At 38.9% G+C, this 12,643-nt stretch overlaps 1 long non-coding RNA gene across 1 annotated transcript in view; it reads right to left on the bottom strand.

The window, feature by feature from the left end:
• The window catches only part of LOC311253885, a 97,247-nt gene extending 90,515 nt beyond the window's left edge, over window positions 1–6,732 (bottom strand). Inside the window, exons 1-2 of the long non-coding RNA XR_014622005.1 lie at window positions 6,644–6,732; window positions 5,063–5,171 (exon numbers count right to left, since the gene is read on the bottom strand). This is a non-coding gene — a long non-coding RNA (uncharacterized lncRNA). The remainder of the gene's footprint in view (window positions 1–5,062; window positions 5,172–6,643) is intronic.
• Between the last annotated feature and the right edge of the window lie 5,911 nt (window positions 6,733–12,643).

Raw genomic sequence — 12,643 nt, 5'->3', positions numbered from 1 at the left:
TCTCCTGCTCGGGCCTACGTTGGCCTAGAAACACCATTCAAACTTTAAAATGTAGCCACAGGTCTTGTCTATTTAAGATGTATTTGAAGTTTTTTTGCACGATGTCTCGTTTTTGAACTCTGACCCTTGAAAGATGGCGAGTGATTTTGGAAAAATTCAGGACTTTATAATGGGTGTGTATTGCGGAATGTTCGTGCAGAGCCAACTGCCAGAGTGGGGGGAGAGTCAGAAAAACTCTCACAACTTTTCTCTTTCTCTGACGACCACAGCCACAAATTACACAGTAGAAGAGTGATTTTTTCACCAAGTTGTAGCCACACTTGTCCTCTTTCTCCCAATGTGTCCACTTTATTGGTAGGATTTATGGTTTTTGATTTATCTGCCTCCAACCGACAAGAGTAGCTCTCAACTGCTCCATTTACCCCAATGTTAATCAGGAGGAGGATTTTCCAGGATTTTCCAAATTGCCCCTGTTTTTAACTCGCTCCTATGACCACATTTCTGAAGCTAGGGCCACAAAAAATAATGACTGTGTTCTTTAAGGCCTCCCTGGCTTGATGGTGAAGAAAATTTTCAGATATCATGTTTGGTTTTGAAGATATAGCACTAGTTTGAGGTCCTAAATTTGAGGCAAAAGTCGCTCTCAAATCAGCTGTCACAGGTGGTTGCTAGGGGTTAACGACAACCATCACCGCGGCAACCAAGCTGAACAGGGCCTGCAGAGACACACACACACAGAGACAGACAGACAGACACACACACACACACACACACACACAGAGACAGACAGACACACACAGACACACAGACAGACATACAGATAGACAGACATACAGACACAGACACACACGCAGACAGACACACACAGAGACACACAGACACACACTCCTTATGGGGAAATTTTCAAATTTCATCCTGCTACTACTTCAGCATAAGTTCAGCTACAGAAACCGTTCAACTATCAAAATGTTCGGCTTTTTGAGCTCTTTCAGCCTAAACTACTTAAAAGGTAGATCTAAAAGTTCTCAACGTACATGGGGTGCGAATTTGCACAGAGCACAGCCCACTCTCGCGATTTCCCAACGGGAAATTGTCTAGTGTTTGTATTACTACACCCCCTTGCCTGATTTCGGCACTTAACTCGTCCCTCACCGTTGAGCGCACACACACAAAAAATATATCAAAACGTGCGGCTCGCTCGGACTCGGTATGCTATTATTCAGTTTTCCAGAATATTAATTTTTCGCGTCGTAAGACGCGAAAAACTGTTTCCCATCAGAATGAATGGGACGAGGTCAAAAGAACTCGCAAATCTGCCTCTTTTTCAAACATCTCCTGCTCTGGCCTACGTTCAATTAGAAACACCATTCAAACTTTAAAATGTAGGCACGGGTCTCATCTATTTGAGTTGTATTTGAACTTTTTTCCTACGATGTTTCGTTTTTGAACCCTGACCCTCTAATGATGGTGAGTGATTTTGGAAAAACTCAGGATTTTATAATGGGTGTGTATTGCGTGAGCTAGAGTGCAGAACATCACTGCTAGAGTGGAGAGCAGCTGGAAAAACTTGAGAAAAAACTCTTCAGCTTAACTTGGGTCCCACAGCTTTTACTTCACATAGACAATATATACATAGAAATGTAGGAAATCTTGTTGGCTTTCAGATGATGGTCTTATTTCAGATGTGGGACTTGAACTTGGCTGTAGAAGCCCTCGAGCGACAAGCACTCCAGCATCTCCCCCATAAGCCGCAGTGTTTACTTTGAGTCTACATTTCTGGAGTAGAGCAGACAGTACCTGTTTTGTCTCTCACTCTGGCTCCCTCATTTTTCACTCTACAGAAATAAAAAAGACATCACATGGTTCAGCAATGTCTCCTGTTACTCAGTGTCTGCATGTTTTAGCAATAACTATTACACTTTTTTCTCAAACTGCAGGAGTTTGGGAGGTGTTTTCCCATTCATCCTTATGGGGACATTTTCAAATTTCATCCTGCTACTGCTTCGGCATACATGCAGCTACAGAAACAGTTCAACTATCAAAATGTTCGGCTTTTTAAGCTCTTTCAGCCTAGATATAATATAATGTAAATATGAAAGTTCTCAACGTACGTGGGGTGCGAATTTGCACAGAGCACAGCCCACTCTCGCGATTTCCCAACGGGAAATTGTCTAGTGTTTGTATTACTACACCCCCTTGCCTGATTTCGGCACTTAACTCGTCCCTCACCGTTGAGCGCACACACACAAAAAATATATCAAAACGTGCGGCTCGCTCTGACTCGGTATGCTATTATTCAGTTTTCCAGAATATTAATTTTTCGCGTCGTAAGACGCGAAAAACTGTTTCCCATCAGAATGAATGGGATGAGGTCAAAAGAACTCGCAAATCTGCCTCTTTTTCAAACATCTCCTGCTCTGGCCTACTTTCACCTAGAAACACCATTCAAACTTTAAAATGTAGGCACGGGTCTTGTCTATTTGAGTTGCATTTGAACTTTTTTTCTACGATGTTTCGTTTTTGAACCCTGACCCTCTAATGATGGTGAGTGATTTTGGAAAAACTCAGGACTTTATAATGGGTGTGTATTGCGTGAGCTAGAATGCAGAACATCACTGAGTCTCCCCCACACACACAGAGAGAGAGACAGAGAGAGAGACACACAGACAGACACACAGACAGACACACACGGACACACACACAGAGACAGACAGATAGACAGGGACACACACACACACACAGAGACAGACAGATAGACAGAGACACACACACATAAACACACGCACACACAGACAGACACACACACTCCTTATGGGGACGTTTTCAAATTTCATCCTGCTACTGCTTCAGCATACATTCAGCTACAGAAACCGTTCAACTATCAAAATGTTCGGCTTTTTAAGCTCTTTCAGCCTAGATATAATATAATGTAAATATGAAAGTTCTCAACATACGTGGGGTGCGAATTTGCACAGAGCACAGCCCACTCTCGCGATTTCCCAACGGGAAATTGTCTAGTTTTTATTATTCTTCTTCCGCCCTTTTTTCGGCAGTTAACTTGCCCCACAGTTTTGAGCGCACACAAACAAAAAATATATCAAAACGTGCGCCTCGATCGGGAGATTGCTGCTATTATTCAGATTTCCAGAATATTAATTTTTCGCGTCGTAAGACGCGAAAAACTGCGAAAAATTTCCCATAAGAATGAATGGGACGAGGAAAAAAAAACTCGCAAATCTCCGCCGTTTTTCAAACATCTCCTGCTTGGGCCTACTTTGACCTAGAAACACCATTCAAACTTTAAAACGTCGGCACGGGTCTTGTCTATCTGAGTTGTATTTGAACTTTTCTCGTCCGATGTTTCGTTTTTGAACTCTGACCCTTGAAAGATGGTGAGTGATTTTGGAAAAATTCAGGACTTTATAATGGGTGTGTATTGCGGAATGTTCGTGCAGAGCCAACTGCCAGAGTGGGGGGAGACTCAGAAAAACTCTCACAACTTTTCTCTTTCTCTGACGACCACAGCCACAAATTACACAGTAGAAAAGTGATTTTTTCATCAAGTTGTAGCCACACTTGTCCTCTTTCTCCCAATGTGTCCACTTTATTGGTAGGATTTACGGTTTTTGATTTATCTGCCTCCAACCGACAAGAGTAGCTCTCAACTGCTCCATTTACCCCAATATTAATCTGGAGGAGGATTTTCGAGGATTTTCCAAACTGCCCCTGTTTTTAACTCGCTCCTATGACCACATTTCAGAAGCTAGGACCACCAAAAATAATGGCTGTGTTCTTTAAGGCCTTCCTGGCTTGATGGTGAAGAAAATTTTCCAATATCATGTTTGGTTTTGAAGATATAGCACTAGTTTGAGGTCTAGATTTGGGGCAAAAGTCACTCTCAAATCAGCTGTCCCAGGTGGTTGCTAGGGGTTAACGACAACCATCACCGCGGCAACCAAGCTGAACTGGCCCTGCAGAGAGACACACACAGAGAGAGAGACAGATAGACAGACAGACAGACAGACACACACAGAGACAGACACACACACACAGACAGACAGACAGACACACACAGACACACACAGACACACACACACACACACAGACATACAGATAGACAGACAGACAGACAGACACAGACACACACACACACAGACAGACATACAGATACACAGACACACGACAGACACACACAGACACACACACACACACAGACACACACAGAGAGACACACACACACTCCTTATGGGGACATTTTCAAATTTCATCCTGCTACTGCTTGTGTGTGTGTGTCTGTCTGTCTGTCTACCTGTCTCTCTCTGTGTGTGCGTGTGCATCTGTGTGTCTGTATATCTGTATGTCTGTGTGTGTGTGTGTGTCTCTATCTGTCTGTCTGTCTCTCCCATAAGCCGCAGTGTTAACTTTGAGCCTAAATTTCTGGAGTGGAGCAGAGAGTACCTGTTTTGTCTCTCGCTCTGGCTCCCTCATTTTTCACTCTACAGTAATAAAAAAGACATCACATGGTTCAGCAATGTCTCCTGTTACTCACTATATACATATTTTGGCAATAACCATTAGACTTTTTTCTCAAACTGCAGGAGTTTGGGAGGTGTTTTCCCATTCATCCTTATGGGGACATGTTCTATTTTCATCCTGCTACTGCTTCGGCATACGTTCAGCTACAGAAACCGTTCAACTATCAAAATGTTCGGCTTTTTGAGCTCTTTCAGCCTAAACTACTTAAAAGGTAGATCTAAAAGTTCTCAACGTACGTGGGGTGCGAATTTGCACAGAGCACAGCCCACTCTCGCGATTTCCCAACGGGAAATTGTCTAGTTATACTTGCACTGTACCTGTCCTACACACAACTGTGCTCTTTTTGTGCTTTTACTTCTACTTTTTGTCTATTTGAACTCTGTGTGCTTTTCTTTTCTTTTTACTTTTTTACTGTACTGTCGGTCTTTGTGATGCTGCTGGAACCTCAATTTCCCTGAGGGAACCTTCCCAAGGGATAAATAAAGTACAATCTAATCTAATCTAATCTAATCTAACACCATCTTACCTTTCACTGCATTGATGTACTTCACCTCCAATCTCCATGTTTTGTCAGTCTTTAAAACAACATGGTGACAGGCATCTTTAAGAAGACTGATCCTTGGTGGCATTTCAAACTGCAAAGAAATTAATAATGCTTAGGCATCACTTCTAGTTAAATTAGATTACAGGGTTTTAAACAATATGTTACCTGAGTAACATATGGACTCTTCCCCTTAGCAAACTGAGAAACAGGAAGTGCAAACATTCAATTTTTACCATCTCTCTCCACCTGCCACTTTTGAAGCATTTAAACTGATGACGAGACTCAAACAACAGAGTACTTGGTCTTCTGTTCTTTTTATTGTGCTATGCCAACTCAATTTCTGTTAAATCCAACCTAAACTTAGTTGTGAAATATTGAGTTTATTGTGTAATGAAATCAATCAGTACAGTCGAGTCTAGATCAGGGTAAACCTTTTCAGACGCACCTTCCAACAATCGCCCAGTAGTCTATCTTAATTAATCCAAAGCAATTTATTGCGATCCCAAACGAACTCCATAAATCAGGATGCACAATTCCAAACGATCAACCAATGGATAATCAACAAATGAAACGAAACTGATAGTAAACTGATGGTATTCGGTGGTTAAAAAACTGTACGATCACCCCGTCCATGTCCAAGGGAAATCACTTCCTGCTTTCCCGTTTAAACACACCTGACAATTAATCATCAAGCCACAGATGATACCATAAGCAAACCATAGGGGGAACAATCATTTCAACTAACCAAGGCATAACACTGTTTCATGAAAATATGTAGCCTACAATAATATAATAATTCTAAACATAAAAATAAAACGCATAAATACCAGTATTCAAACAGAAACATTTCATATATGAGCAATATGGCTCCAACAGTAGGTTCCCTAAATCCTTCATTTAACATATTGCTCGTTTATTATTTTCTTCTATGATATAAAGATATATATTCTCTGAATTTGATTTCCACTGGCATGATTTAGGTTACACGTCCACTACGTTTTTAAGTAATATTCCAAGCAAAACCTGGCTTGCTACACTGCTTAATAACTATAACCAACCAACATTAAAATCGTTCGAAATTAACTGCGCCTTGTCTGAAAAGCATGGCTCTAAAAACTTTGCCTGCTTCAACATGGTTGGATTATCGTCGCCCACATAAGCATGACTTCAGGTTAAATTTGGATCGAGTCAAGTGCATTGTGCTGCGAAACCAATCACCCATCCCCCCACACCAGGCGTGATGGACTCGATGAATATGGCCGCTATACTCCTACCCTGGCACAGATAAAAAAGAAAAATAAATAAGATAACTGACACCCGAACATGCAAATGACCTTAATTTTAACGAGTCAGTCCACCATGGTACCCGAAAACTCTGATAACTGTCTTAATTAGCTGACTGTTAACTCTAGCAAGTGCTAATTAGTGATACACCTGTGTTCGGCTAGCGACCCTTAAACAAGAAAGCCGACAGTTTTAGTAAATAAATAAATGACTACACAACGCATCAAACTGTCATGGCATTACGCTACTGTATATCTCAAGAAAATACTGAATACTTACTGAACACGCCGCTTGTTTACCCTGTTTCATCGACTTCAGCGGTGGCACGGAGCTGTTGCTGTGGCTCGGAGTTGTTACGCTGGCGGTTGTATGACAGCCAACTTCCGGTCAGATTTCACATTAAAAGCATACCGGCGGAAGTCACAATGTAATGGCGATTTAACGAAGGAAAGGTAACGTGCTACTCAGCAAATTAAATGAATAATATTTTTTTATTCAAAGAAACTTCTTCCAGTTGACCCGCATGCCTTTGGGTGAACACTAGTTGAGATTTAATGAGCTTTCTTCAACAGTGGTTTTCTCTTTGCCACTCTACAATAAAGCTTTGACTGATGAAGAACCCAGGCAACAGTTGTTGTATACCGAATTTTCAGCTTTCCCCCATTTCTGAAAATGTTTCTTTTTTTGTATATTTTTTTATATATAAGAGGAAAACATCCAAAGGGGTGAATAATACAAATCCATATACAGTATATATACATATTTATGTGCATAAGCGTGAGTTGAAACAAACAAAAGATCAAAAAACAAAATATAAAGGATTCATTTTACCACATTCACAAAGTACATGCAAGGTACATACAGTATTACCTGATCCTTGATACTATCAATTAACAAGTATACATTAGGACAGACCTGGAATGTTAATGCTCAAGGAGAATTATAGTTGAATCTTAGCTTTATCATCTGTCTTTCTTATTAATTAACCTGATCAGGGCACAAGATGAAGAGTAACAATCCACAAAATTAAGCGTGTTTGGTGACTGAACTGTATCTTGTATTTATCCACTGTACAATAACACAATGCCATATACAGTCCTCTATATTTATTTTCATTTTCTTCTTATCTCTACTTTCTATTTTTAACCAAGAATTTATTGTTTATTTTTAGCTAAGAGTTTATTGTTCATTTTTTTTCTTATTTTTATATGTATATATATATTTATACACCCGTTTGCGAGTAGTTGTTGTTGTTGTTTGCAAACTGCCTTGTGTGCTGCTTCCTTACTTTGTAAGCAGCTGGAAATTCAATTTTCCTGAGGGAGTCATCTCAAAGGGATCAATAAAGTCAAGTCTTTTTTCATCTATATCCTTAATATTTCCTATATATCATTATCATGATCATGACATCTTTTGACTTCCAGGGGAGCTATTTTGCCCTCAATACTGTCTTGAAGGACAGCAAAGCCCTCCTCACTCATGGTGCTGTAAGTTCCTTCAGTTACTGTAGACTTTTATCCAATCACACCTCACCTCACATCAGTGAGGTACATTTTCTGTGTTTTCGGTTTGAATCCACGCCCTTTGAGTTCAGCCACAAACCTTGGTGAACATTTTTTTCAAGTTCATGTCTTTTATTTTAATTACACATCAATTCCAAGAGATAAATCTTTAAAAAATGTGTAGTCTTACTCTCGAACTCTTCCATAATTCTTCAGAAAGAGTAAATCCACATTTGGGATTTTTGAGTTGGCCATGAACCGCAAAAACTGAATGATGTGCATTGAACACTGTTTAGCGTTCTCCAGCATTTTCTTTCTGGGGTTGGCACCCGCAACGTGGCCTTGATAATCTCTGACCAATTTTTCTGAAGAGAAAGAATCCAGAAGCAAAATAATATCAGATAGTAGTTAACATCTAACGCTGACATCTACACCACTGACTGTGCAATGGAAATATATTGAAATATGGTATATTTACCATAAGCAGGGGTTCGTTATGGCGAATATGTCTTTAGGCGTTTGTCCTTAACAGCCTGGAATAAAATAAAAGGAAAGAGGCATCCAAACTAGCGTCACAGCAAAAAGCCATTTATAATTTAGCAGTAAAATCAGACAAATACATAGTCAGCTATATTCCTGACGACCCCCCTACAACTCTTCACATCTGCTAAAATAAAAAGGTCAAAAAAGTTCCTATAGGTTTGTTATTTTTGTCAACACCATCATTTTCTCTGTCTGACAGTGGTGAAAGAAAGTAAAATTTACATGATAAGTTATTTGTTGTACCAAATTGTTTAATTAAGTGGATGAGCAAAGTTAAATGTATTTGAGTGGAGAAAATCTTTAGTATTTTGTATGTATTTTTGAATACTTTCAAACTGTTTCTCTAAAACAGCCAAATTATTAATGTAGTTGTTTCTTTAAATGAAATAATGTGTTCTTTTATGTCCAGAACTTTTATTCTTTGTATTAAATGCAAATGATAAGACTTTTGTGACGTAAGAGTTTTCAAAGAGCACATGTGACACAGCATAAAAATTTAATAAAAAGGAATATTCAACATTTAACATGTGTGTAGTCAAGGTGAAGACACAAGGGTTAAATCTATAGCAGACCAAACAAATAGGAATGATTAATTTTCTATTGTGTCTAACGGTGTTGACAAAAACTAAGTTATGACAGGAAAAACACATATTTTATGAACAAATGACATAAAACTTTACTTACATTACTGTACTTAATTGTTGAGAAATTGTTCTATAAACATGAGTATAGATTTCTTCTTGGGTTTTTTTTCAAAGTTTAAACCAGTTTTGTCCAAATTCTCAAGAATTTAATTCAAAAAGTGACAAAATAACAGAACACTAATGTCATCATTACTGTATTGGAGGAAAGGTCAACCGTGAAGTTGACATTGTGTTGTCTTGATACAGATCTAAGTACAAATATTTACCTGGGCCCATATTCCTAAAGATTCTGAGAATCCTCTCAGAGAGCTCCTAACTTAACCTAAAAATTCCTAGCAAGGAGTCTTAGCTTAGGAGTGATTCCAGATTATTCTCAGACAATGCTGAGCAAGGAATGGACAGAAACTCCTATCTTAGTGAGGAGGTGTGGTTGACCCCGTTGCTAGGTATGAGTCATCATTACAAAAGCTGTGATTGGTTGATCCTAAAAGCTAGATAAAAAATATACTTTTGGTGATAATGGGCAAAGGATGGACCCTCAAATCGATAAACTTAATCATAGAATCTAATCTTTTGAAGACTGTGTAATTGTAAATATTATTTCACATAAAAGAAAATATCTGTTAAATGAATAGTAAGCTATACTTTAAAATTATCCTACAAAATGTGTGAAAACTTAGGCCCACTTGCACAGTATTCTTATATTTATTTGCTTCTATTAATTGCCATGCTGGTAATTTTTGCACTTTCAACATTTTAACTCAATTTGGTATTAACGAGGGTAATGTCTGTGATTGCTGACTGGCCTATAAGAAGCAGCGTTGGTTGGCTTTCATTTTGGGTGGTATTGCATTGTGGCGTTGGGTTGGAGATGTAAGTGCAATCACAAACATGATTCCTGCACCATCCAATCTGTAGCGTTTCATTAAAATTAAAATTAAAATTAAAATTAAAATTAAAATTAAATTGTCCATCACACCCTCACAGATGAAAGTCTTGAAAATGTGAGAGTTGAACTTTTGAATGATGTCAGACAAAGAAACAGTGAGGTGGTGAAGCAAAACCCAGCAGCCAGAGAGTTTAAAGCCAGATGGTCTGCATTCTTTCATACTGATGAGGTAAATACATGCTTGCCTTTTCCTCTCTTCTTATTGTGCAATTTCAGTGTGCACCTGTTAAAATTTAAAGTCTGATACGGTAAAACAACCAACATTTGGAGAGAGAAAAATCTCCTGTAGAGGAAGCAGTTCTTTATTTTGGCCACTTGGGGGCAGAAGAACTCTATGGCAAGCTACTCTTCTAACTTCTAACAGATAAATGCCTAATTCCAGCAGATTACAACACTTCCACTTGAGACAAACTTCATGGTACAGTTGGACAATCTTTTACCCCAGTTGACATCTGTTTTCCAGAAGAAGGGAGATGTTTCTGGCCAGAAAATAGACAGATGTTAAAGTCACCCTTAAAACAGAACAGCATATTAAATATACAATGTTAATTGCAATCACTGTGTAATTGTATTGTCCATATGAAGCCCCAGTTTGCATCATCAGTAACAGCCTGGATTATTTGCAAGGTGCAAAAATAATTTCTAAAGAAATATTGTCTTTTTAAGGCAATAATACCATATGGGCGAGAGATGCAGCCATGTGATCAGACAGGTGCCAGTTCAATCCTGTTTTCTTAGGTGGTGATAAAAAGATCGGGCTGTAGATGTTGGTTGTACTGTATATCCCTTAATAAACAGGAGTTAAAACATATTCATACCTCACTTTAAAAAAAATAAAAACTAGGCCACGCTTCAGCTATTTTGTAATTAAAAAAGGATGACCTTTTACAGTATGTTTGACATATTTTTGAGCTATATAGATCAAACTTGACAAAGCTGATTGGAAGTCAATGTTTGTAGGTTACCACAGGTTGGATATTGGAAAATTTCTTTGCAGTTATTTATGTGTTTCTGAATGTTTTAATCGGTGGAATCTCTTCACACAGGCTACAAGTGATGTTAATCTCAAAAAGGCAGCAGTTCTCAAGGCTCTTTGCCTCTACCTTGGTAAGGAAGATGGACTTCTAATTCGGGAGCACACGGTAAATCAGTGTAATTGCCTTTTTTTCTCGTCAGATATATTGTAACTTGTAAAAGTACATGCTTATAGTAAGATTCCAAAGTCACTCGCACCTTATTTGTTAAAACCCATTGACTGTTTAACCCATTGACTGTTTAACTGTTGTTAAAACCCATTTTGACTTCTTTGTCTCCATGTCATCCTCTTCTCCTCGGACATCCCGCTTCTTCTCCAACTGTTCCTTTTCTCCTTGGATGCCCTCTCTCCACTTTGACTTCTTTGTCTCCATGATGTCCTCTTCTCCTCAGGCACCCTGCCCAATTCATCTGAGAGAAAAAAATCAAAAATAAACACTAACAGGTTCTCAAGTAAAATACACCAATACTGATCTTCAGATTTGTTAGTGTCAAGTGCACAGGAACTTTAAACTCAGCTGTAAAACCTGCTGTATACCTGGACAGTTTTTCTCCAATCAAGCTTCAACAATTAACCTCAACGATCTCTTTGTCAAAACCATCGACTTGTCTCCTAGACCCCGTCCCAACCAGTCTGCTTAAAGAAGTTCTTAATAAAGGATTCTGATTCTGATTCTTTCTTAGACGTGATCAAACTGTCTCTAGTTACAGGTTATGTACCTCAGTCATTTAAATTAGCTGTAGTTAAACCTCTTCTTAAAAAGCCTACTCTAGATTCAGGTGTATTGGCGAACTGTAGACCCATTTCTAACCTCCCCTGTCAGTTATGCAACTTTCTTCAAAACAATAGCTTGTTTCAGGACAATGTGGAATCTAATACTATAGATTACTCATTGAGACTGAGACCGACCCACCGAGGAAGCTAGCAGTCGATGTCAAGGACTAATTAAAGCCTAAGTCAAAAAAGTGAGTTTTGAGTTTAGATTTAAAGGCGTCAATAGAGCCAGATTGTCTAATACAAGTACACCTACCCGGGGAGGGACTTGTGCAGCCATCTTTGCCTTTTTTGTCATCTCCTACAGACAGAAAACCCCATATTATCAGAAACACAAAATAGTGAATGCCAAGTTTCTATGTATCAGTGGCTTCAATGTGGAAATTTTTTCAACCAAATTTAGGTTTACCAACACTTCCTCTCCCTAGCTCTGCTGTTGTTAGTTATCATACTTAAAAATGAAATGTTTATGTTGTTATCATATCATCATCATGAAATGCTATTGTCATGGCTATGGGCCATGACTGGGTGGATTAGAGAAATTCCAACTTTATTAAATTGGAGCTCTCACCGGACTGTTCCTGAGTGTGGGTGCAGGCCTTTTCTTTCGCTTCACACTGGCCTCCTCTTCCTCCTCCTCCTCTTCAGAATCCTCTTCTTCTGTTCCATTCTTTTGGGGCTGCCAATCACCTGACCCCTTATCTTCAGAGGAGATCAGCTCAGAGCTCTGTTTTAGATCAGAGAAAAAGTTATTTTTCTCAATTAAGACACAAACATTATTGTAAGCACAGAAACTACTTAAAGGGGAACTACAGTTTTTTTACAACCTGG

Source organism: Pagrus pagrus (assembly GCF_965226575.1).
Source record: "Pagrus pagrus genome assembly, contig: HAP1_SCAFFOLD_60, whole genome shotgun sequence".
Lineage (NCBI taxonomy): Eukaryota > Metazoa > Chordata > Actinopteri > Spariformes > Sparidae > Pagrus > Pagrus pagrus.
The sequence above is the reverse complement of the archived record's forward strand: the minus strand, read 5'-3'. Positions and strand labels throughout refer to the sequence as shown.